Source organism: Cyprinus carpio, unplaced genomic scaffold (genome assembly GCF_018340385.1).
Source record: "Cyprinus carpio isolate SPL01 unplaced genomic scaffold, ASM1834038v1 S000006466, whole genome shotgun sequence".
NCBI lineage: Eukaryota > Metazoa > Chordata > Actinopteri > Cypriniformes > Cyprinidae > Cyprinus > Cyprinus carpio.
The window spans coordinates 480,396-508,301 of record NW_024879145.1 but is presented as its reverse complement, the minus strand read 5'-3'; the positions used below and the strand labels follow the sequence as shown (position 1 = coordinate 508,301).

General features: G+C 37.6%; 1 pseudogene; it reads right to left on the bottom strand.

Annotated features, from left to right (window-relative positions):
* Positions 1 to 6,932: 6,932 nt before the first annotated feature.
* The window catches only part of LOC109065629, a 150,301-nt pseudogene continuing 129,327 nt past the window's right edge, over positions 6,933 to 27,906 (bottom strand).

The following is a 27,906-nucleotide window of genomic DNA, read 5'->3' as shown; positions in this document are numbered from 1 at the left end:
AGAGGGTATTTAATAGGTCTGCTTCCCACGTAAGATTTTTCTAGATATAGTCGTTCATTTGTCATTATTACTAATCGCAGATTTATAATAATTTTACAACTATAATCCAGCCTTAATATATTCCGAGCTCAAGAACATGCATTAGGTTTGTCACACAGCACAAGCAGAAGTAGCCTAATAATTATGAAAAATGAGACATTTTAATTATTTATTAATAAACACATGTTTTCTTGCCGGCTGCAAGATGAAATTCACAGTGCTGACCCTCTCCACATGGACACGCCTTTAAAGAGAACTACAACCTTCACAGATCACATAATGCTTTCGTTTCGTTTTGAATTGATTCGTTTAAAAGACATTTCAAGCTTTCTGTAGATATATTTCTCATGTATGTGAGACGGCACAAATTTTCAGTTATTTCATTATTAGGAAAAAAATCACGTGATCGAGAGGGCGCCTCCCTGTCATGCATGCGCATTAATAATTTTTGCACAAACACTTGAATATGAATGATAATTCACATTTTGCATATGCATTACAAAGTAAATATTTTTTTTTACATGCAATTATCCAAAATAAAACCAAACAAGATTTGTAATGAAGATAAAATATGTAGACAAATAAGAATAAATGCTGCATGTGCACTCAGCATCATGCGCAGAGCAAATCTTGCACTGATATTTTACGGAATATTATACAAACCTGCATTTAAATGCGGCTGCAATTTATTTATTTTATTATTATATATTTATTTTTACTTTACTTAAATTATATGAAAGCAAGTAAAGAAGACTCCATTTTAAAATCACTGAAGTTGTCAATTAATGAAGCTCTTTTTTTTTTTTTTTTTTTTTTACATCGTGTGCACTTTGTTGATAAGTGAGGACGTTTTATTAATCCATACATTCTTTAGAGTTTTAATGATTTAGTTAAATCGTGCAGGTTTAATTTATTCGTTTCTTGTTTTAATTAGGCCTAAATAATGGGAGCGAAATTATACAGTGCCTCACGTTTTACTAAAATAAAGAAAATAATTGATAAAACAGGCAAGCGTAGCTCACAATAGGCTACCACTTTTAATGCTCCGATGCAAAGTAAACCGCATTTTCTTTTTAATAATATAACACATAATTCATATTATATAAATAATACTGCACACTATTTAAATGTGTCTAATGTAAAATATGGTGTAGAGAAAATATAAGCACAGGCTCATAAGCTTGACATTTATCCTGCTTGAAATCGTTCCAAGACACGCACATATCTTCATAGGGACTAAACTTTCATCTGTGAATATTACATTTTTTTTTCTTTCATTTTCCCCGACTGCAGTCAAATATAACACTTCGGTGAGGCAAAGCTGAAGTCTATTTGCGAAAATGTGCTTTGATGCGCTTGTTTGAAAACTTGTGATTAAAGCGCCACTCAGCGGTCAAAAGCTGCAAATGCACTTTGCAGACGCCGAGGCGGCGGTATGAGCGGCGGTAGAAGCAACGTTTTGGATGGCCACCTACTGTAAGTTTTGGCCGATCAGATCGCATAGGCTAATAAGGGTGGAATTAATGACCCCCCAGGGTCCTAACCTGGGAAATTCTCTTCTTTCCTAACCCTAACCTTCTAACCATAACCCAAGTGAACCATACTACACCTAAAAAATTAGCTGTATAGAGAAACTCAACCATAGGGCTGACGAGCTGTATATATCTATTTACATCTATTATATTATAAATAATGAATTTAACAGTATATTAATTTTAAATTTCTTTTTATTGGGAGGTTGTTGTGGGCCTGGACTGTGGGGCTCTGCTCGAGCAGTGAAAACAGGTGGCCATTAGGAGTATAAGAAGGGCAGTGCATTTACCGATGTTGAACTATGTTTCAGCTTCTGGATCTCATTCGTTCCTAACCCTAATATTCTAAAAATGAATATAATTCCAAAATTTCTCTTTTTATTCCAAAATATTCCCCCACCCCTTCCCTCATCTTTGTTTACTAGAATTAAGAAATTGTGTACTAACTTTATTTGGCAAAATAAATGTCCCAGGCTATGTTTACCTTTATTATACCCTACCATTTGATCGAGGAGGACTTATGTACAATCATGTTTTATTTTTCATCTGAAAGTCCTCCTGCTTGGATGGATTTGGAATCATGCTCTATTACACCAAGGTTACCATTGCACTTATACCTGTATTCGGCAGATCACAAATACCTAAGAAAAAACACGGACAACCCTATTGTATTGAACATGACTAATATTTGGTTTGATTCTTGTAAATATTTGAACATAAACCCCTCATGGTCAAGTTTCAGTCCTATTTGGGGTAATGTTAATTTTAAACCAGGGAAATGTAATGCAGGGTTTTAGATATGGGCTGAAAAAGGTTTAAGGAAAGAGCAAGACTATGAGGATGAAGTATTTATGTCCTTTGCAGAAATATCAACCAAATATGGCATTCCAAAGACCCATTTTTTTCAAATATCTGCAACTTAGAAGCTTTATATCCTCATCTCATAATCATTCATTAGATATACCTGTAATCTCCCCATTAGAGGCAGCAATTATAGGTCACTGTTATGATAAAGGTTCAGTTTTCTCTTTGAATGAAACTAAGATTATGGAAAGATGATATAAATGATGAAATATCGCTAGAGGATTGGAATGAGGCATGCAAGAAGGCTCAGATACAAACAATCAACAGTAGCTTGAAACTCATACAATATAAATGGCTGATGCAAACATATATAACTACGGCTATGTTGCACAAGTTTAATGATAATATTCCTTATACCTGTATAAAGTGTAATGTGGCAAAAGGTACACTGTACCACTGTATATGGCAATGTGAGAAAGTGAAGTCTTTTTGGCCATGTATAATTTATTTGATTGACCAAATTCTGTCAAAGAAATTACCACTGGATCCTAAGCTTTTTATTCTGGGTATTTATCCTATAAGTCCTCTCTTACAAAGCAAAGAGGTCAGATTCATTGAAATGTGTGTTTTACAAGCTAAATGAATAATTGCTCTTAATTGGAAAAATATTAATGAGCCGAGAATTGAAAAGTGGATCAAAGAAATGGCGTCAAGCATGTCTATGGAAAAGATCACGTATATTGTCACAAAGAAACAAAATGTTTTTGAAGACGTCTGGAGACCTTTTACTAATTTCTTAAGGCACAATGTTAATGTTGGTATCCTGCTACAACAAGCTCTGAGGGAGTAGTGTATTATCATGATCTTCTTTACAGACTTGGGAAACACTCTTTACTTGATTTAGGTATCTTTAAAATTTTAACTTAATTTTAATTTAATTTATTTTGTGTTTTTCTTTTTCTTTTTTTTTTTTTTTGCTCTGGGGTGAAGGGTGGGAGAATAGGGTGTAAAATGTTTGCTGTATTTACATGATTGTTACTAAACATGTAATCTGCTGTAATGAGCAAACTGAAAAAGGAAAGAAATATATTGTGTAAAAAAAAAGACTCACAGGAGATCTGGTGTACACATGAATGAAACATTGTTGCACCTACTTCACTTTTGAATATTCTTATTGCAGATGCGCATGGTTTAGACCATTGCGCAAGGGGGGAAGTGATAAGGAAAATTAAACAGAACTAACAAGGCTAAAATAAACAAAATATATGAAAGTACTAAATTTAACTGGATTGATGCTTTACCTCTTGCACTAATGAGCTATTGCATGCAAACTAACAGGAACATGCACTTAACACTGCGTGAAATGCTTACGGTCGACCCATGCCTGTACCATATTATAGAGGTCCCTACAAAGGACCGCCTCTAGAGCAATTTTAAATGAAACTTTGTTCTTATATGAAGAAATTAACTGCCATACATAAAGCTATCTATTTACAGGAAAAACGAAAAGAGCCCAGAGAGGAAACAGAGACTGCATGTCCAGTTGTTCTGGGTGACCAAGTATATCTGAGGATATTTCAGAGAAAATGGAGCAGCCCAAGTGGAGGGAAGCATGACCTGGTATCATAAACCACTGTACTAGAGTTCCCATGGGAAAGGCAGAAAGAAAAGAAAACAGACAACCAGACAATGCAGGAGAAAGTAGTGAGGAGAAACCAGAGACACATGATGAAGTGCATTCTGACGAGAGCACAAAAGAAGATCCACAAGGAGCTATCTTCCTTCTGTCAGATGAAAAGGAGAGGAAAGAGAATAAGTCTGACAACATATCTGAAGACCATCCTATGCCTAATGCACCTAATAATGCAAATCCAAACTCAACCAATAGAAAGCAACTTGACTTCAATTGACTTTTCAACCTTTGAACAAAAGTGATAATGGTATCAACTCAACAGAACAAATGATAATCAAATACCTATATTAATTATAGACCGATCTCGAATCTCCATTTTCTTTCAAAGATACTAGAAAAGGTAGTATCCTCACAATTATATTCCTTCTTAGAGAAAAATGGTATCTGTGAGAATTTCCAGTCAGGATTTAGACCGTATCATAGTACTGAGACTGCTCTCCTTAGAGTTACAAATGACCTGCTCTTATCATCTGATCGTGGTTGTATCTCTCTATTAGTGCTATTGGATCTTAGTGCTGCGTTCGACACTATTGACCACACTATTCTTAGAACACTTTGTTGGCATTAATGGAAGTGCATTAGCATGGTTTAAATCGTACTTATATGACCACCATCAATTCGTAGCAGTGAATGAAGAGGTATCATATCAATCACAAGTGCAGTATGGAGTACCGCAAGGCTCAGTACTAGGGCCGTTACTCTTCACGCTTTGACGCAATCTTTTTTGTTTAAAGCGCTATATAAATAAAGATGACTTGACTTGACTTTGGATAATTGTTCTAGTGACTCTAATGAGGACGAAGAAGAGGTGTAAAGATGAACCATACCCTGGGTGTAAAAGCTAGCCTAACATCTGCCCAAGGGCGGCCCTCTACGATGCATAAGGTATCTGGGCTGAAGATCAACAATTGTAATCTTGTGATATTCAATGTGTTATGTTTTGTATGAATTTTTATGCCTTCTATAGATAACTGTGACAACCACAGGCAAGTGCTGAACCAATTGCACGCTCATGCTCATAACATTGTTTTCTATTAAAAAGGGGTTAAAAGGGAGGCTGGATCTTTTACTCCCTCCTAGTCAAGTGTGGAAGGAGATTTTTGGTCCTGTTTCTCCCTCCAGAGTGGAATTCCATAATCCCGATGGGTTCAGTCGGGTTCGGGCTTAATTTCTATCATTTTACACGGGCTCGGGCCGGGCTCGGGCTTGCGCTCCAGTTTTTCGAGGTAAATGAGCGGTCATGTGATGGGTTTCGATTAGCGCGAGAAAGACGCGAAAATGTATGCGGAGTAGGTGAAACGGAGGCTTGCCTGTGGCGATTACATTTTGGTTGCACCAGCAACTAAAGCAAAGTCTGAGGTGTCGAAAAATTATGACCATGTTTATAATGAGAATAATGAGCCAGTGGGTTATATTGCTGGACGCACCATCAGTGAGCGCAGGAACGCGCTGAAGCCATCTACAGTGGATTCAATAATTTTCCTCCACAAAAACATGTAGGCCTAGCCTAATCTTGGTGATTAAAGGTTTTTCAAATTATAACTAAATATTAATTGAGTCTTAAATGCATAATGTAGACAGAGTATATAGGCTAATGTTGGCATTATTCTTTTATTAAATTTCAGCTGCTAGTGGCGAAGCAAATCCTGCGCAGCCTTTTTCGTAATTTCGTTATTGCCAAATACCCATCTTGATTTAGAATTTAACTTAATTTAATTTGTTAAGAAAAACTCGTTTTTATTGGTGCATTGGCCTATTTAAAGGCTAAATGAGCCTATGCCTAGGCCTATTTAGAGTCCTGAGACGTTACGATGTTACAGAGGACTTATTTTATTTCTTTGTTCCAACTTCCAAGTGGCCTATAGCCTAAGTTAGTCATGAATAAATTATGTTAAAACATGTATAAATGACTCTTGACAAAAGGCAAAAGAGCTGTGTGCGTGCGCACATTTGAATAATGTCGGGCTGTAAACGGGTTCGGGCTTTTAAAAAGCTGTCAGTCAAAATGTACTTGTCGGGCTCGGGCCGGGTCCTGTCGGGCCTAACTTTTAAGGCCCGATTACAGCTCTAATCTAGCCATATATATATATATATATATATATATATATATATATATATATATATATATATATATACACACACAAGTTATTATTCCATTATAATCATATAACCTGTGTGTGAAAAGAATGTGACTGCCTTGCTGAAAAATACAGATGAGAATCATCTGGAAAAACATACAAATGGGCCTTTTTCTTTACCATAACAAGTCTAGGGGGCCCCTTCACTCTAGGGAGGAATCGAAATGTAAGCATAAGGAAAATTATATGATATTTGGAAACACCCTGTATAAACAAGAAAACTGTATATAACGAGATACCACCTAGCATTTGGGAGATCTTCTCGCAGAGAACCTCTCAGCTTCGTTTCTCTCTGAAATAAAGTCTATCTTCTGGAAACAAAACCCCGAGACGGAGTGTGATTCTTCAGATCCACGGCAGATGACACAACACTTATATTCTTGACAACATCTTTGGTTCACAGGAAATAATCTGTCACTTCTCCAACAGACAAACTGGTGTTTCCTTCACATCTTTAGAAGAGAGGAAGCATTGGGTGGAAGTTGTTTTGTATTTATACAGCCAAACCAGAGTACTTGATTGTTCTGATAACTCATCAGGTCCAATTCCAAAAATGACTTAAATACAATCTTAAATACAACTGATAAATATTGTAAGGTGAATATTTCAACAATTCTTCTAAAAATTTCCATGTACAATTTCACATCTACTTTGTTGATAGTTAAATTAATGCAGTATATTGTTATTCTCACAATAAAAAAATGTAATCTCACTCTTAAAAAAATATTTTTTATTATCTTTTAATTCTCTATTTAATTCTTTTAAAATAAAACTCTTTTTATTCTCTTTTAATTCTCACATAAAACTTTTTCACATATTGACATGACCAAGATAATGACAGATGTGGAATCTCTTAGAAAATGTGTATTAGTGTTAAAGAGATGTGATGTCAAAGTACTTCTGTCTGTTATATGTCTCTGTTTTTAAATCTGACACAGTGACACTGAGGAATCTAACAACCTAAAACCAGCATAGAGTGGTTCAGTGAATGTGTTGTTGAATGTGTATAAGTGTGTGAGTGTGTTTGTGTCAGAGACACTGTAGAAGGACAGAGTGCTGGCCGGCCAGTCTAGATACACTCCTACTCTATTAGAAAAGGGTGAAGGGACAGGTATGTCTATATTCTTAATCTTGTGCCAGATAGTGAATCTGCTATCAGAGCAGTACAGAGTCCAGGATTTGTCACTGTACCCAAACCTACAGTCACTCCCTCCTTTCCTGTTGATTCCTTTATATGTCACTGCTATATCAGCATTATATCCACGCCATTCAGCCTCCCAGTAACAGCGTCCAGTTAGACTCTCTTCACACAGAACTTGATGACACTCATCAAATCTCTCTGGATGATCAGGGTACGACTGCTGGTTTTCCACATGTGTCGCCTTTCTGTTCTCCTCAGACAAAATGAGACGAGCGTTTGCTGTCTTTGGATCCAGTGTGAGATCACAGGCATCTGATCACAAGAAGGGAGAAACATTTTTACCATCAATTATAAGCTGCTTTCACACATTAAAACTTGAAAATTCACATAAATTATTGGTATTATTTTTTTCTGGTAAAGAATTATCTGTTGTTCACACAAGCAATTACAAATGTTCTGTGTGAATGACCCAGTGTAAGGGGTCGTTCACAGAAAAAAAACAAAAAAACGAAAACAAACATGAGACTACTCACAATAATAATAATAATAATAATCCACATCCAGAGACTTAGTTGATAGATGGAAAAGGCAAGGTCTCTGTGTGCACTTTTTAAAAATGTGGCATTCATGTGTAAAGGTGCAGTCGCATTACTCAAAATTTCTCAAAAATATGCTGAACAATTTGACCACACCTTAAGACACTGGAAAAGCAGTAAGACTTGCAACAGATAGATATGTCCATCTTGCACAGAGATGTCCAACTTAGCTCCTGGAGGGCCACAGTCTATGGGTTATTTCTTTGCCACAATTCTGAGCATGAAAGATTATATTTTGAGTGCACAAAAGTGCATTTTGAGCATGCGCGAACTGAGTTTTGTGGAGAAAATGTTCGTCTTGCAAAGAAGAAACTACTTTGAGCACACAAAAATCAATTTTGCTTTTAAATGAGTTTTTGGATGTGTGCAGACCTTCTCTTTTGCACATGCAATGTTTCACTAGCTTGCTCCCCTGATGCCCACCCTCTGTGCTCTCTACATGCAGACAGCTCGCTTGCTCAACACAACCCAGCAGTACAATCTGCCACAATTCTGATTGGCTACTTTGACAACCAGTTACAACATTCAAACAGTGGTAAAAGAGGATGTGGTGCTGGTCCTTCAAGAGCCACTATCAACTTATATGTCTATAAAGCAAATATATATATATATATATTTTTTTTAAAATCAGTCTTCAAGTATTTTACTACACTTCAGTATGTGATTCTTATTAAGTAGAGGTCATTTTTTAGGATTCTTAACTTAACCTTTGTCTCAGATCCTGACACTTTGTACTTCTGGAGACTAGGTTGCAGTTCTGGAAAATGGTGGCGCTGGAGGCTAAATGGTTCTTGGTGATTTCACACCTAATTCTTCAGTTAATATGCATTTTTTCTTCTCCAGATGTTTTTGTCTGACCCTGCTGACCCACTAAGCACTGAATTTTTGACATTCAGTCTGAGTTAAACCTCTTTTTTTGGCTCATTTTATCTGTAAAAGAAAACCTGCTAAATAATTATGCACACCTGAATATAAGAAATGTTTCACTGCCAGCCTTCATGAACATTTATATTTCAGTTAATAATGATTAAATTCAAGATTAATAGTAGTTATTAAGATAACTGGTAAAGCAAGCAGTCTGCATGTAGAGAGCACAGAAGGCGGGCATCAGGGGAGCAAGCTTGTGAAATGTTGCACACGCAAAAGAGGTCTGCACACATTCATAAAATAATTTTAAATGCAAAATATTTTTTTCGTGTACTCAGAGTACTTTCTTCTCTGTGAAGCTAACATTTTCCCCACAAAATTCATTTCGTGCGTGCTCAAAATGCACTTTTGCATGCTCAAAATATGATCTTTCACGCTCAGAATTGTGGCAGAGAAATAACCCCATAACAGTCCTTTGTTCCAACAAGGCTAAGGCTTTGTCTATACAAAACTGGATAAATTTTTCAATGCATCTTTTTTTCTCGTCATTGTAGCAAATTAGCTCAAAAGGCAAATATTAATAATTAATCATAACTTGTTATAATTAATTATAAATATTTGGATCAGCTAATGGAATTAATATTGCAATCAACAAACATTTTCACCCAGCAAACACTCAGTGTTAATTGTTTATTAATTCTAGGAAATGTTTATTTCCGGGGTATGGGAAATAATAAAGAGGAACAAAAGAAGGCTTACGATAAAGCAAGAAGTAGGACTATTGTTAATATCGGATCAGCTTTCCAGCACTGGAGAGAACTCAAGGAGCGGAAGGCCTGCAATTGGACACCGAGGTTGCTTTGATTGTTCTCGATAGGTGAGTAACACTGTGCACAGCTAAAGTATGTCTACATTGGACGCGAGAAAGTGACTGCTGAAAATGATTTGAAATTTGTGTCAATACGTCATAAATAGAACGCAGCAGCATTTTTCTGTCAGGGATTTGTCGTGTCGCGCATGATCTTACACAGCAGTTTTATACAGCAACTACATTACTAGCGCAACACAATCAATCACTGATAAAGACAAAGCATCATTTTGTTTTTATTTGCTATTGCAAAAGTGTTTGATAAAACCACCATTACAGCAGCAAGTATAAATAATGTAGCTGTAATAAGAATTACGAGCCCGGCTAATGGAAACACCATTCACCATTATGGTGACTTCAAATAAAACAAACATTACATTACATTCATTACATCCTTCTTAGAGAAAAATGGCATCTGTGAGGATTTCCAGTCAGGATTTAGACCGTATCATAGTACTCAGACTGCTCTCCTTAGAGTTACAAATGACCTGCTCTGCCAGATGTGGGCCAGATCTGGGCTGACAATATGCTGCTATCTGGGGTCCGTTTTCTTCCACGTGCGCGAGTGTTATGAGCCAGAGTGCGTTCACTCCTTTTCTACACATGAAATGTGAAAGCAAATAGACATATGATTATGACAATATATTTTCTGTATGTGTTTTGTATGCAACACATGGTATTTTTATAGCAATAAAGGATGTTTATGACAAATATTAGCAGTTTAGCATCATTTAACATACAAAGAGTGCATATGTTTGCTAATTAATCAAAATCAACTATAGATCACAATTGGAAGTTATTACAAGCACATTATGATGGTTTAAAGTGGGTGAGCAAATACATTTTCAAGTGTAGTTTAATGCTAATTGTACTTCTAATTATATTTTAGAATGTAGCCTATTCTTTGTAAGCATGCAGGCGTATATTAGCAGAAGGAGAACAATCATTTTGCGCTCGGTGTGAAAGCACCGTTTGTTGGCGACTCGCCTCGCTTTTTCGCATCGCACTCAGTGTGGAAAGGCCTTAACTCTGGGGATTTTGCTGTATAGGGAGGTCAAATTTACCATCATTACCATCATTTTTTATGCAGCTGTCACATTTTAAAACATAATTATTAAAAAAACAAACAAACATAAAAACAATGTTTAAACCAATTATCTGTCAAAATGTTTTTAGTGGTCAAAAGTAGACTTATTTAAGCAGACCTTGTACATGCTCATAAGGGTGATCTTATGCTTTCTTCACATACAGCATAAATATGGTAACAATTTCTAATTTACTGAGTTACTGGTATTTCTCTGTTCTATTCACACATGATCTCTGAATAGTAATTTATTGGTAATTTCTGGAAAGGTCTGTATGTGCGAAAGCCTCCAGTGAATACAAGTGCATGTCTTTGTGTGTGTGTGTTTATAGACCTACACTTTCGTAGTCCTGCTGTCATCATGAACTCTCCTCCATTATCCAAACTGTTAACACATAAACACACATTAAAGGTGATATGTATCATTTACACACAGATCAATGTTTCATATTTCCAAACATACTTGAGTATCTGCAGTGAGCAGTTTGGATCTTCCAGTTTGTGGTTGAGCAGCTGGACTCCTGATTGTCCTGGGTGATTGTAGCTCAGATCCAGCTCTCTCAGGTGTGAGGGGTTTGAACTCAGAGCTGAAGACTAATAACCACAGCCTTCCCTCTGTCACCATACAGCCAGACAACCTACAGACACACACAGTGAGATGGCATATGAAGAGAAGTTTGTTGTCAATGTTTAGTCTAATTACAAAGAGTCTAAATATCTTTGAAAAGAAATCAAACTGAACAATTTAATGGATATGTATATACAGCACAATTTCCTGTGCCAGATTGATGATGTCTTGTGATGAAAACAACAAAAACCAATTGATGAATATACATTAAGATGTATATACAGTACAGACCAAAAGTTTGGAAACATTACTATTTTTAATGTTTTTGAAAAAGGTTTCTTCTGCTCATCAAGCCTGCATTTATTTGATCAAAAATGCAGAAATTTTTTTTTAATATTGTGATATATTATTACAATTTAAAATAATTGTTTTTACATTTATTATACTTTAAATTATCATTTATTTCTGTGATGCAAAGCTGAATTTTTAGGATCATTATCACATGATCCTTTAGAAATCATTGTAATATGATGATTCATTATCAAAGTTGGAAACAGTTCTGCTGCTTAATATTTTTTCAGAACATGTGATACTTTTTAAGGATACTTTGATTAATAAAAAGTAAAAAAAATAAATAAAAAGAAGCTATGTTTTTAAAATATAAATATTTTGTAATAATATACTCTACTGGTCAGTAATTTGGGGTCAGTGATTTTTTTTTCTTTCTTTTTTTTTAAATAAAATCAGTACTTTTATTTAGCAAGAATGTGTTAAATTGATAAAAAAGTGATAGTAAAGAAAATATATTATTAGAATATATATTATTCGATTTTTTTTTTTTTTTTTTTGAATAAATGCAGTTTTTTAACCTTTTATTCATCAAATATATTAGACAGCAGAACTGTTTCCAACACTCATAATGTAAGGAGGACTTAGGCCGTGTAGATTCCATAAGCGGGTCTTTATTAAATGGTCTGCTGAAAAAATCCAAATGGTAATCACAACTCGTAGTCAGGTCACAGGCTTTGGTCAAGATACAGGCAAAACAGTCCAATGGCAAACAAATCCAAAACAGTAATCCAAAAACGTGAGTCAAAAAGGCAAAAGCAATGGTCATAACAATAAACAGCAAAGGAGACATGAAAAACGCTTAGTAAGGCAGGGAACTGGCAATACTTCGCAATGTGGCATAGCAAACACATGGCTTAAATACAGGGTGACAGGAAATGACAAGACAGGAACTGATGTGGCAGGAACAGGAAGTGGCAGAGTTCAGAATTCAGGTGAAGGCTCCCTCTGGTGGACGGGAGCCCGATCAAACGTTACACATAATAAATCAGAATATTAGAATGATTTCTAAATGATCATGTGATAGACTGGATGTTACATGTGACACTGAAGGATGGAGTAATGATGCTGAAAATTCAGCTTTGCATCACAGGAATATTTTTTTTTTTAAGTATATTCAAATAGAAAACTATTATTTTAAGTTGTAATAATATTTCACAATATTACTGTTTTTTTCTGTATTTTTGATCAAATAAATGCAGGCTTGATGAGCAGAAGAAAACTTCTTTCAAAAACCATTAAAAATAGTAATGTTTCCAAACTTTTGGTCTGTACTGTAAATTTTTTACAAAAAGCTTAAACTGCTAAGGCAAAGTGTCAAGAATGCTTGATATACACTACCTGTCAAAAGTTTGGGATCAGAATGATTTTTAATGTTTTTTTTAAAGGAATTTCATTAAAGCTGTATTTATTTGATCAAAAATACAGGAAAAAAATAATATTGTGATGTAAAATAATAAAATTTATTCCTGTGATGCACAACTGTATTTTCAGCATCAGTCTTCAGTGTCACATGATCTTCAGAAATCATATGCGTTCAGAAATTATTCTAATATGCTGATTTATTATCAGTGCTAGAAACTGTTGTGCTGCTTAAATTTCTCTGGAACCTGTGAGATACTTTTTTTCAGGATTCTTTGATGAATAAAACGTTAAAAAGAAGAACATTTATATAAAATTGAAATGTTTTCTAACAATATACACTACAGTTCAAAGGTTTTGGGGTCAGTAAATTTTTATTCTTTCTTTTTTTAAGAAATGAAAAGGTTTATCCAGCAAGGATGTGTTAAATTGATAAGAAGTGATAGCAAAGATTTATATTTGTTTGAAAAGATTAATAATCTGAATAAATGCTGTTTTGTTCTTGTTTTTTTTTTGTTTTGTTTTTTTTTTTTTTTTTTTTTTTTTTTTTTTTTTTCTTTTTATTCATCAAAGAATCCTGAAAAAAAGTATTGCAGTTTCCAAAAAAATATCTGGCAGAACAACTGTTGCCAACATTGATAATTCTAATAATAAATCAGCATATTAGAATGATTTCTGATGGATCATGTGACACTTTATACTGGCATAATGGCTGATGGAATTTCAGCTTTGCATCACAGAAATAAATTGTTATATTGTAATAACATTTTGCAAGATTACTGTTTTTTTCTGTATTTTTTATTATCCTGAAGTTTACTATCATCTCCACTGTTTTGATCATGTTCATCTCCAGGTTGACTGCACCAAAGAGCCAGCTGTTCAACCCCTCCTCTGTAAGCAGATTCATCACCATCCAAGGCCAATGACTATGGTATCATCAGAATATTTCAGGAGCTTGATTGTGCTGGTGTTGGATGTGAATTTTAGCAACCTTACTAGTTCCTGTAAGGTACTATCTTATAGCACATTCAAACACAAACATAGATGGTACTGACATTTAGCATCAGCATTTAGCTTTTTGTTTTTAAAATTGGGTTGATTATTATGGTTAAAGTAGTGCCCAAAGTAGTACAATGACCATACCCCAATATCAAAAACTCAAAATATGTTATTTCCATTCATTTCATATTTGGAAATAAACATTACATATTTTACAGTGACTGTTGTGCATATTGATAAAAAATACAGCTAAAAAGGGGGGCTTCCTACCAGTGGCCATCCTTCACAAAATCACCAAACCTTTAACCCTCGGAAGGAAATCAACCCCATTCAACAGTTTTAAAGGCAGCCCAATTCCATGGAAAAAAAAAAAACACGGACTTCCCTTCATCCAACACGAGCTGCAGAAGTCACATTTCACTGATCACAGGTTGAGAGGAGATATGGCTGACAAGATCAAGCTGGAAGATTTGCTGCTCAACAGATCCTGAGCTCACTGACAACCTTATTTGACTCTTCCTTTACACAGAGCACGTGTGATCGCAAAATCAAAAGTGAAAGTGAACAGCGAGCGCTCATTCAAAAGAGATTATATACATATTGATAGAATCAGAATCAGAATGAGCTTTATTGCCAGGTATGTTCACACATACGAGGAATTTGTTTTCGTGACAGAAGCTCCACAGTGCAATAGAATGACAGCGACAGCGACAGAACAAAAAACAACGTTTAATGAATGAATGAAAGAGTGAGTAAATAAATGAAAATAAATGTCAAAATGTTTAATGAATCGTGTTAAAGGCCGAGCTGAAGGTCCACAAACAGGATCCTCACATAAGTCCCCTGGTCTGTCTAGATGTTGCAGAACATAGTGCAGTCCAATGTTTACTGTATCGTCCACAGACCTGTTTGCTCTGTAGGCAAACTGAAGAGGATCCAGTAAGGGTCCAGTGATGTCCTTCAGGTGGGCCAGCACCAGTTTTTCAAATGACTTCATGACCACAGATACCGTTAGAGCCACAGGCCGCCTGTAGTCATTTAGTCCTGTAATTTTGGATTTCTTTGGGATCCGTCAGGGCTGGTGGTGGAAGGGTGGTTTTGGGAGCATGAAGGGACTTCACAACAGCTCCAGTGATCTGTTGAAGATCTGTGTGAAGATGGGGCCAGCTGGTCAGCACAGGATTTCAGACAGCTGGTGTAGCACAATCTGGGCCTGGTGCTTTTTTTCCTTTACTATAGCGGCTCCCTGATGCACGAAAATTATATGCCATGCTTGAGCGGGCTGGAACTGGGACACAAAAGACACGGGAGCAGGTTGTATGGTCAGAAATTCAGCGGAGCAGTGATTAATAATGTAGAAAAGCAAAAGCGAATCCTGGACATTTTGGGCGATTTAGAAATCCTGACCAGACACATTTTTTGGGGGGGGTCCAAAAAGAAGACATGTCTGGGAAAAAGAAGACGTATTGGTCACCGCAATTTTGAATTGTGTATCATATTTTCATCTGAAGCCAAAGCAATAAATCTAACTTGTATATCATTAAGAAGTTACTCTCTGGCTGTTGTTCCGCACATGATTAACTTGTCCTTATATTAACATTGAGGACCCATTACTGCAGTAGAGGAGGGGGACAAAAATACAAAAGACTCAATGTTAGGCAGTTTCTCTCCCCGACTGGTTACATTTAGTTAGTGATCTTTATAAAGGTCAAACTCCCAAGCAATCAATGGTCATAAACATGACATGCTCTGCCTTTCTACATTCTCCCGAAGTATAGGGGATTTTCCTCTGGGCTATGCTGAGTGGGTGCTTACTTGCTGGTAGTTATAGGGTGTTCTGCATTGTTTCCAGGGGCCAGTTGCACAAGCTGTGCGAAAGCTACAACTTAGCCTAGTTGCGACATGAATGGACACAATGTTATGACTTACGCACTACTAAATATTTTTCTTTGCACCATTAAAACTAAGCTGAATATCTTATAAAAATTAATATAATTTATTATGTTTTTTTCTTGTATCAGTATTAATATACTGCTATTCATTTCATTACAGATTCTGAATGTTATTTAATTATAAAAAATATGTATTGCAACTAATTATTAAATTAATGATTACTATGCATAAATTTACAGCATTTCACACATCTGTGCACAAATGATAAACTAGCTAGTTGTTAGTAAGTCTCTAGTGTGGACGTTATGTTCCAATGTAAGAATTTTTAAAATATTGGGATGCGCAAACAAGCAGTGATTTACCGTAAAGTACTTGTCAGTTGTCATTGTATCAATTATGATACTCAATATATTTTAGTTTTATGTATTTGTATGTTTTCTTTGTATGATATATTATTTTTATATATATTTTCGATAAATAATAAAATTAAATAAAATTAACTAAAAATCTGACTATTATTTTATGTGTCAGGCTTTATAGGGTAAAAAAAATATATACGCAACTATGAAATATTTGTTTTGCATCAGTCTGAACAGCCATGTGTTGAAGTGCGTTGCTTTTCCTTCTAGCAGTTTGCATGTGTTGGCGTTGTATCATAGTGCATGCATGTGTGCATTGAAGCGTGTGTATGCCAGCATGTTTTTAAAGACTGCATTCCTGAGATTGCTGAGCCGTTACCTGGAGATTAATTGTAACTGGGTTGTGACTGGGTGATTTGTTGGCGTTGTAACCATACCCAGTGGACCTGCTTTCTTGCTGTCCAACACAAACAGGAGCTAAACCAGAATCAGAATCAGAATCAGAAATGCTTTATTGTCCAGGTAGTTTACACATACGAGGAATTTGTTTTTCCGGGGTGACAGAAGCAGAAGCTCTGCTCCGCATGCAGGAAAGAGAAAAAAAACAAAAAACATACACTACAATAAAAGAATAGAAAAAATACAAAAAAATACAAATCAGTAGGTAAGGAATGACAATATACAAATTGACAATTGTATGGGCAGGTATTACGAGCAGCTTATGTATGTACAGAGGTATATTAGTGTGCAACAAAAATAATTAATTTACGTGTACACTAAGTATGGGTGGTAGATAATATTAAATGTGTTCGTGTAATATAAATGTTTGTCATGTGTTTTCCACGCAGTTTATTGTTCAAGTGTTTCATTAGATGGATTTCAGTCAATGACTGGGATAGAAACTGTTCTCCTTGTGCATTCTGGCCCGTTCTGGTGCTCAGAGCTCTGTTAGCGGTGCGACAGAAATGCACCACGATTTCAACAGATAGAGTGTGTCGCTGGAATGCTGAGAATATGAGCGATCCAGAATGATGTTTTGCGCGTGTAGCCCTTGGTGCTCACGGCACCACAAAGATAGCCGTGTGTCTGGAATAAAGTACAGTTCTCGAATAGAACGGGAAGGTTGTAACCGATGATGTCCTCCTCACTGGTCCCGTCCGTGCACCTACCCATCTGCATGTAGTCTACCCGCAGTAGGCTCTCGATTGGTAGCGCAACGGTGCTGCTGAGCTGAACCAGCAGTTACTGAAGTGCAGAGGACGGATTCCAATGATTGGCTGAGTATAACTGTCTGTCTCAGCAGCTTCCTGTGGCAGGTTAAGCTGAGCTTCCTCAGCTGGCGAAGGAAGTACAACCTCTGCTGGGGGGGGGGTTAACCTCTGCTTGGGGCCCTTTTTTTTCACAAGGGGAGTCATGTGAATGTTCGCCACTCAGGTCCTGAGAAGATGGGTGGTGCCCAGGAACCTGTCTAATGACTCCAACTGCAGTCACAGTCGCGTGGTTCATGGAGGGTGTTGTCAGTCGGGCAGGGAGAGCAGGGGGGGTTTCAACTCCTGAAGTCCACGATCACCTCCACTGTTTGGAGAGCGTGTTAAGTCGGCAGGTTGTTGAGAGTACACCACACAGCCAGCTCTTTAACCTCCTGTCTGAAAGCAGACTCGTCACCCATGACCTGAATGAGGCCGATGAGTGTTGTGTCGTCTGCAAACTTTCAGGAGCTTGAACCGAGGGGTCCTAGATGTGCAATCATATTAGTGTACACTGGGAGAAGAGCAGTGGGGAGGTAAGAACGACAGCCCTGGGGAGCTCCCAGTGCCTGATTGTATCGGACGGGTGCTTGGATGTGTAATTTTCCCCCAGCCTTCACATAGCTGCTGCCTGTCTGTCAGGAAGCTGTTCTTGATCCCACTTGACAGACGTAGGTGGGCACAGAGAGAGCTGGAGTTAGTTTGGTGAGGAGGAGGTTTGGGATTATCGTGTTGAAAGGCCGAGCTGAATTCGCACAAACAGGATTCTCACATAAGTCCCTGGTCCTGTCTAGGTGTTGCAGAACAGAATGCAGTCCAATGCTTTACTGCAATCGTCCACAGGACCTGTTTGCGCTGTCAGGCAAACTGCAGAGATCCAGTAAGGGGTCCCAGTAAGTCCGTCAGGTTGTCCAGCACCATTTTTTCAATTACTGACTTCATGACCACAGACGTTAGAGCCCAGGCCTGTAGTCATTTAGGGGTCCTGTACTGTGGTATTTATTTGGGATAGGGACGATGGTGGAGTGTTTGAAGCATGACGGGACGTCACCACAGCTCCAGTGATCTGTTGACGAATCTGTGTGAAGTGGGGGCCAGCTGGTCAGCACCGGATTTCAGACAGCTGGTGTAGGCACAAATCTGGGCCGGTGCTTTTTTTCCTTTACTATAGCGGCTCATGATGCACGAAAATTTATATGCCCTGTTGGCGGCTGGAAACTGGACACAAAAAAACACGGGAGCAGGTGGAATGTCAGAAATCAGCAGGGACGAGGATAAGAATGTAGAAGCAAAAGAAGCAATTCTGGGACATTTTGGGCGATTTAGAAATCCTGACCAGACACATTTTTTTGGGGGGGGTCCAAAAAGAAGACATGTCTGGGTAAAAGAAGACGTAGGTCACCGCAATTTGAATTGTGTATCATATTTCATATGAAGCCAAAGCAATAAATCTAAAATTGTATATCATTAAGAAGTTACTCTCTGGCTGTTGTTCCTCCATGATTAATTGTCCTTATGATTACATTGAAAGATTGCAATCTTCACGTCTGCTCCACATATTTCGAAATCGTCCATGAGTCCTGTTTAGTCTGTGCACTATCGGCGCACTTCTGAAAAAAATCTGCGCAAAAAGCCCCCAAAAATGTTAAAAAGCGTTAGAAGCAAAATGGATGGTAATCCGGTACATACCTGACTGATATATTGAAGTTGATGGTGTTGAAGGCTGAAACTGATGCCCACATAAAGGATACTTGCATACGTTTTAGGGTTTGTCCAGATGTTGTAGAGATGTAGAACTGTCCCATGTTGATTCGCTCATACACAGGCCTTTCTGCCAAATATCAGAGTCAGGTGACTATAGTATTTAGCATCAGGATATGTATGAGACAGACAAACTAATATTAGCGGTAATTGCCCATTCTACTCAACGCTACTCAAGTAACACGTTACATTGGATGTCATGGGGAGTGTAACAGTTGACCTAATTTATGCAGCTAAACAATCTTTGGAAAAATTTTAATTACAGAAATGTGAAGCTGATTATGTGTAGCCTGTTGAAAAGATGGCGTCTTTACACCTAGATTAAAACTGACAGAGTGTGCCTGTCTCCCGAATAATGACTAGGAAGACTGTTCCAGAGTTGGGTGCTAAATAGGACAAGAATCTACCGCCGCAGTTGATTTGACATTCTAGGATGTCAGTTGCCAGAATTTGAGAATACCGTGTAATGAAGGACTACAATGTTACTCACTGAGCAGCAGCATAAGCCATTGGGAAACAGAAGCGACTGAGATTGGAAATGGACTGAGGACTTGTAGCTGTGCTATTATAAGCTTTGGAGAGCTGCCGTAAGGCTGTGGATATTAACTTTTGGATTTTGTTTGAAGCGCAGAGAGCCCGAGTTTGCTTGAACCCTGTGAACTTGCCAATAAAATCCATGAGCCTCAGCCAAGCTGACTCTGGCTTCTTCCTTCCTTCTACGATCACATCACAAATGTTTAATAGGAAGCCAATGCAGTGTTGAAAGAACTGGGCTAATATGGTACTTCCTGGTTCTATTATGAACTCTAGCTGCTGCATTTTAGTTTGTTTATTAAGCCTGCAGGGCAACCACCAAGTAAGGCGTTACAATAAACTAGCCAGGGTCACAAAGGATGAATGTACTTTTCTGCATTTGACATTGAAAGCTTATGTCGTAGTTTAGAGATTATTAAAGGGGTCATCGGATCCCCAATTTCCACAAGTTGATATGATTCTTTAGGGTATTAATGAAAAGTCTGTAACATAGTTTGATTAAAATTCTCAATGGTAGTGTTAAAACAACACCTTTTTACCCTGTCAAAACATAGTCTTTCTGAGCAAAAGTTTGTACATTTTCCTTTAAATGCAAATGAGCTCAGCTGACCCCTCCCCCTCTTCCGAGCTACTCTCTGAAGTACTATTTACTTTAGCTGCATTTATGTGGAACTTGCTATTAGCACATTATTAGGAAGGTTGGATTCATTAAAAAACTTATACACTCAAAAAAATAGCGTGTTGGTCTAAACGTAAATAAATTGACACACATTCCGGATTTAAACGATTTATTTGAACGTAAAATTCAGGTTAAACATGTACTGAGGGTAAAATCATGTAATTTTAATGAATCACAACAAGTTCATGGACATATTCTGTGAATGTTCCCTGAAATAATCACTCTGTTGATACAAAGGCAGTGCATGTTTGCTGTTCAGCATGTTTTATGGCATTTGTATTGAAAATGAAAGGCCTGGTTAGAGAATTTGTAGAAGTCAGTTTTTAATGTTCTATTTATTTCTGAACATTTCAAAGAGTTCAGACAACATAATGAATGTTTTTTTATTTTTTTTTTTTTGGTTACCATCTGTGGTGAAGAGTAGAGCTTTGAGCTTAGGTTCGTCAGTAGGTGTCATACACACATGTAAAGTTTCTATGTGATCGTTTGCTTGTGTAAGGTAGAAAATGCTGACAATATAGGACTGTGGACATCAGGTGTTTCCTCAATCTGATTTATTTTAATGTTTTCTTTAGATTATCATCTTTATCGTCATATGAGAGTGATAACAGCCAGCATTAACACTTTCGACATATGCAAGTAAATGATCATGTAAAAATGTTCTCATGGGACATTAGTATAGTTACAGTTCATGTGGCCTATAGCCGTAACCACAAAGTCTATACTTCACCATAATGGTAACCTCAAAAATAATCATTAATATAAACTCTTTGTAAATGCAAAAAAAAACGAACTAAACAACAAACTTTAATATGTCTTTCCCTTTAGCAAAAAACACATTAAACAGCACTTAATTTCTCAATTTATTCTCCTGGTCTAACCCTACCAGCAAGTATGCTGGGGAAACTAGAAATCCACTGCCCAGCTTTACGTCAATGCAACCATAAACATGATTTCAGTGAGTAGGCCCAACTGTAACTTCCAAGTGGTTTCAGTTAACATTTTACAAATGGAAAATTTTCAGTGAAACTAATAAAATTGAGTGCAAATTCCAACTGAATAAACACACTAAAGGTTTATGTTGTTTTAGCTTATTTTTGGTTAGAACCTAAACTGAGCAAACACACGAAAATCATTTTTTTGAGTGTACTTCACTGCTGCTGTTGGTGAAGCTGTAACACGATAGGATTTCGCCCGAAAAACAGACACATGTTAGGTAGATCGGGGGTGTGCATTCCCATTCAAAAAACAAATGTATCCAATGCGTCTTGCAGTGGATCAGATGTCAGGAGTAAATGACGTTCTGCTATGTTCATTATACATCCAACAACAGACCACCTCAATCGTTAGGAAGACATTCTTGTCCTGTGAAACAATGACAGGACTGATGCCAGCTCACTCAGGGTGTGTCTAAGAGAGTCTAGTCCGTCGAAACGGGGTAGCTGAGCCTGGAGCAATGGGTGGCCAAAGGTAGGGGCGTGTAACAAGGTTTCTCATTGGGAAAAGGAGTTGTAACTGTGTTGCCAATAAGCGGTAAATAACAGTTACTTGATTTTTCCTTTAGACAGAGAAGACGGCGGCGATAAGACATGGTGTAATTACTCAGCAATACGGTTATCTATGCTTGTATATACCACAAAATGTATATTCAGATACTTAGTAACAAGAATTGGAATCTTTATTTGCTGTGAGCAAATACAAACAGTCAAATTTTGTGTTTTAAGCACACCTGAAATCCCTAACTGGAAATTTAAAAAAACCGACTTGCAGGTTATTGACACTATTAGCACATACATATGCATAAATTTCTTTTGTTGCAACTGTTACACAATTTTACATTTTCACTTATGCAGGTCCATGTAAGGACGATACTGTCCGACAGTAGTTAAATCTTTTTTTTTGTATATACTCCACTTTTATTCACTGCCTGACCCTCCTACTTAATGTGTTATGCAGTTCAATGTTTCTTATTATTTTTTATATCTAAAAAGCAACCTTGTTCAATAAGTTTCAGATGTTCTCATATCTGTCCAGGGTCTAAGCATGATAGGTTGCTGTGTTGCTGTGTGAAGGAAACTTGTGTGTTGGGGAGGCTTCAGTGTCTGTTTGAGAGGCCCTGCCAGGGGGGGGGGGGGTCCTACAAAGTGGGAGTCCGTATTCATAAAAACACCTCCAGTCACCTGGAGCTGTCAAAGACTACACACGACATGAACATTTCTCCTGGAGACCGCTGAGAACAGCACGGAAGGAATGTCTCTGGAGGATGTACAAAAAAACCATACCCATACTTAAAGAACCACACGGCTGGAGTGTGTATAGTAAAAATCAATAATTGAACTGTAACAATATCTGTGTAGTCTTTGCTACTCTTTTTTGCTTGTAATATTTTATTCGATCTGTACCGTTTTTCAGACCCATTGCTGTTAAAAAATTAAAACAATAGTCTCTTATGAAAACAGGCAAGATTTATCTAGTTTATACAAGATAAATTAAATGCAGGTGATATCTGTGACCCTTCATAAATTAGCCTTCTAATTGTTTTTAGCAGTTTCTGTACTGTATGTAGCTACATCGGGTCTGAGCCCGAGAGTTATTGTATGACGAATTTTGAAAAGCGTGGTTATTGGTTTTTATGCTTTATGTTTTTTCATGTAGGCGGGAACCCCTGCTTCTACCAACGGACAAACCACATCCCTTTCTCTACCATACAACTGATGGATGACTCGACGGGCAAAGAATGGCCAATGCACTTATGTGATCAGGCTCTTCAACATCTTGTGTTGGTACGCTACGATGGAATAGACAAGTTGCCAGTGCACTACCACACTTTGTGCTTTCCACATTGCATATCCACATACTGATGAGAGAAATACACTGACTTCCCTTCAGAGGCACATTGTCGCAACATTGTTGGGGATGGAGACATGGTCACTGTCCATAACTTTAACCTCTGAATATTCGACCATTGTCTTAGATCCTCATGCCTCAACTGTACCATTTGCCCAAAAGCACTCGAGGGACATTCAATCTTTTGAAGTTAATTCCAACACTGTTGGAGTTGTTACATGCACATGAACCAATAAATGAGTATAAACCGATAATAGGGATTAATGCCAGGTCACCTTTTTTGGGATTGCATCTTTTAGAAAACAGGCACAGGAAGCTCTTCTTGTATCTTTTTTGGGTAACAAAAATGACTGTCTCAGTGAAGAGTCAGCAGTACAATTATATTATAATATAATGGAGAAGGGTTCTGGCTGCAGACGACTTGCACTTGCACTGTCAGACTTGCACTCTCAGAAACTTGCGCTACTGCTAGTGACCACACTCACACAGTCTTTTATTTTTCTATTTAGTTCTACTTATTGTTAACTTTTGTTTGAATCTCTCAAACATTTGTTTTTTTTTCTTGTGTAGGTATCAATTGACTGGAAGTCTGTCAGTCCAGATGTGATGAAGACCTACAAAGAGGTTTGAGCTCAGCAGGTGTGATGGCTGTGGATACATCTACAAAAAACTCCCGTGGATATTGTAGCCATGGAAAGAAGGGGTCTTCCACAGCTTTCTATTTCAGACAAAGAGTTTGCCTGGATTCTGTTCTGTGGACTGCTACTACAGAATGAAATAAATGAGTTGGTTTATCTAAGCTCTCTCTCTATCTATCTATCTATCTATCTATTCTATCTATCTATCTACTACCTATCATCTATCTATCTATCTTTTTTTTTTACTTGAATTGTGTGGGGAGACTGAAACTGAAAGCTAAATAATTGTTTTAGGGGATAAAGCTGTGTCTGTTTGCTTTCTGTCACTTAACATAAGGTTACTAAACTCTTCTGAAATAATTTTTTACAATTTTATAATTTAGTGGTTTTGTCAACTATATATTTTTCTCTATCAGGGCAAAACATAGTTTTTCAAGGGTAACACTTTACAATAAGGTTTCATTTGTTTGTGACCACTGATGTATTAACTACATTGACTATATTAGCAATACATCCTTTGATACAGTATTTATTAAACTTTGTTAGTTTATAAAAATACCAGCTGTTCGTTGTTTGTTCTTATTAGTTCACTTCACAGTGCATTAACTAATGTTAACAATACAACTTTTGACTTTAACTTAAGAACAGCTAGTGCGACTAAACCGTGTTAAGAGACATTTGTATTCCCGAAAAAATAATTGTAATTTGTTTTTTGATTATTGATAAATCAAGGACCTAAAGTTGCGGTGGTGATGACGGTCAGTAAAATTTTTGAAGTTAGTTTCAAAAGTAATTTAAAATAATATTCTTAATATCATTAACCGCTGTTTTTACCTTGGAAAAATTAAATTTGGTTTTATAGGATTATGTTGAATTTATGGCTTCCTTTTAATCTGCGATTAAGAGTATATGGCTCGCCAGCTTTTTTTTTTTTTTTTTTTTTTTTTTTTTTTTTTTTAAACAGCCAGCTTTCGCATTACCTTTTGGCACACCCCCTACCATTCGTTTCACCAATGAGAAACCTTTTGGCACGCCCCCCACCTTTCGACATGCCCCCACCTTTGGCATGCCCATTGCTCAGGGCTAGAGCTACCCCAACTCTGTCCAGTCTGTGCTGAAACATCACTGTCAATCAAACTATCGTGGGAGGGGGCCTGTCTTTGTTACGTCACACAGACAGGCATCTGAGATCGGCTCGATTTGAGAAAGGGAAAATGATTTAAGCAGATAAAAAAAAAAATCACTGGGTGGATTTTTATCATTATAGGGTGGTTGTGTACACACACTGCCAACACACATTTCAGTTCAAACCACTTGTAAAAGTGCATGTAGCATCCGATGACCCCTTTAAGATGGAAAAACGCAGTTCTATGAATGCTGGAAATGTGACTTTCAAAAGAAGGATTTCTATCAGAGAGCACACTCAGGTTCTCTTAACTGACAACAAAGACTTGACAGAGCAACCATGAATTGATACGTAAGTGGGATTCCCCCCCAAGTTTTGTTGTTATTATGTGTGTATACAAATAAAAGTAGACCCCTTACAGATTCGATTGATGTGTTGCTCTCATCTGTACGATCAAAACTGAAAGTGTAATTTAAGTTCTTTTCGGGGTTATCAGGAGAAAATGCCTCAACAAAGGTATAAGATAAAAGGACACACCGAGTAACAATATATAGAGCATCATCAGCATATCAGTGAAAACTGCCACCATGTTTCGTAATGGCACTCTCACAATGGCAGCATGCACAGGTTGAAAAGCAATGGTCCTAGTACTGAGCCTTGTGGGTTCTCCATACCGGGCCGGCCACCAGAGGGCCCAGTGTGTTGTGATTTGCTAAACAGCCAGTGCACATCTAAACGGAGGCCCCACAACCACCAAAGCCTGTGGGCCCAGCTCACCCTCTTCCTCCTGTGAGAGTTCTTCGGCTGCTGCCACAATGCCAGGGCCCACATCGTCCTATATCATATCGTTCACAAGTGCAGTATGGAGTACCGCAAGGCTCAGTACTAGGGCCGTTACTCTTCACGCTTTACATGTTACCCTTGGGAGATATCATCAGGAAACACGGTGTTAGCTTTCACTGTTATGCTGATGATACTCAGCTCTATATTTCATCGCGGCCTGGCGAAACATACCAATTTTGAAAAACGGAATTCATAGTCGATATAAAAAACTGCATGACGAGTAATTTCTTACTGCTAAATTCTGAAAAAACAGAGGTGTTAATTATATGGGCCTAAAAGCTCTGCATGTAATGACCTAGAACGCTGTCCTAAGACTTGATGGCTGCTCTGTCAATTCTTCGTCATCAGTTAGGACCCTAGGTGTGCTATTTGATAGCAACCTTTCCTTAGAAAAGCCACGTTTCTAGCATTTGTAAAACTGCATTTTTCCATCTCAAAAATATATCTAAATTTACGGCCTATGCTCTCAATGTCAAATGCAGAAATGTTAATCCATGCGTTTATGACCTCAAGGTTAGACTATTGTAATGCTTTATTGGGTGGTTGTTCTGCACGCTTAGTAAACAAACTCCAGTTAGTCCAAAATGCAGCAGCTAGAGGTTCTTACTAGAACCAGGAAGTATGATCATATTAGCCCGGTCCTGTCAACCCCTGCACTGGCTCCCTATCAAACATTGTATAGATTTTAAAATCTTGCTTATTACTTATAAAGCCCTGAAATGGTTTAGCACCTCAGTATTTGAACGAGCTCTTGTTACATTATAGTCCTCCACGTCTGCTCCGTTCTCAAAACTATGGCAATTTGATAATACCTAGAATATCAAAGTCAACTGCGGGCGGCAGATCCTTCTATTTAGCGCCCAAACTCTGGAATAACCTACCTAACATTTTTCGGGAGGCAGACACACTCTTGCAGTTTAAATCTAGATTAAAGACCCATCTCTTTAACCTGGCTTACACATAACATACTAATACACTTCTAATATCCAAATCCGTTAAAGATTTTTAGGCTGCATTAATTAGGTAAACCGGAAACCGGGACACACTTCCCATAACACCCGATGTACTTGCTACATCGTTAGAAGAATGGCATCTACGCTCATATTAGTTCTGTTTCTCTCTTATTCCGAGGTCACCGTGGCCACCAGATCCAGTCTGTATCCAAGTCAGATGGTCACTGCAGTCACCCGGATCCAGTATGTATCCAGCCCAGATGGTGGATCTGCACCTAGAGAGGACCTCTACAGCCCTGAAAGACAGCGGAGACCAGGACTAGAGCCCCAGAGACAGATCCTCTGTAAAGACCTTGTCTCAGATGGGACAAGACCACAGGAAACAGATGATTCTTTTGCACAAACCTGACTTTGCTGCAGCCAGGAATTGAACTGCTGGTTTCGTATGGTCAGAGGAGAACTGCCCCCCAACTGAGCCTGGTTTCTCCCAAGGTTTTTTTTCTCCATTCTCTCACTGATGGAGTTTTGGTTCCTTGCCGCTGTCGCCTCTGGCTTGCTTAGTTGGGGACACTTCATTTACAGCGAGTATCGTTGACTTGATTGCAAATTATTGCACAGATACCATTTAAAACTGAACTGAGCTGCATGATGACATCACTGAATTCAATGATGAACTGCCTTTAACTGTCATTTTGTATTATTGACACACTGTTTTCCTAATTAATGTTGTTCAGTTGCTTTGATGCAATCTTTTTTGTTTAAAGCGCTATATAAATAAAGATGACTTGACTTGACTTGAGACAAAACAGCTTTGACTTGCATAGTATGGAAAAATACTATGGACGTGAATGGTGGCAGAAACCTGCTTGTTTGCAAACATTCTTCTAAATTTCCTCCTTTGTGTTCAGCAGTTCCCAACAAAGCAATTGATGCACATGATGACAAAACAGTGGTATTTCATCCACTTCGTCTGCGATAAAAAACGCG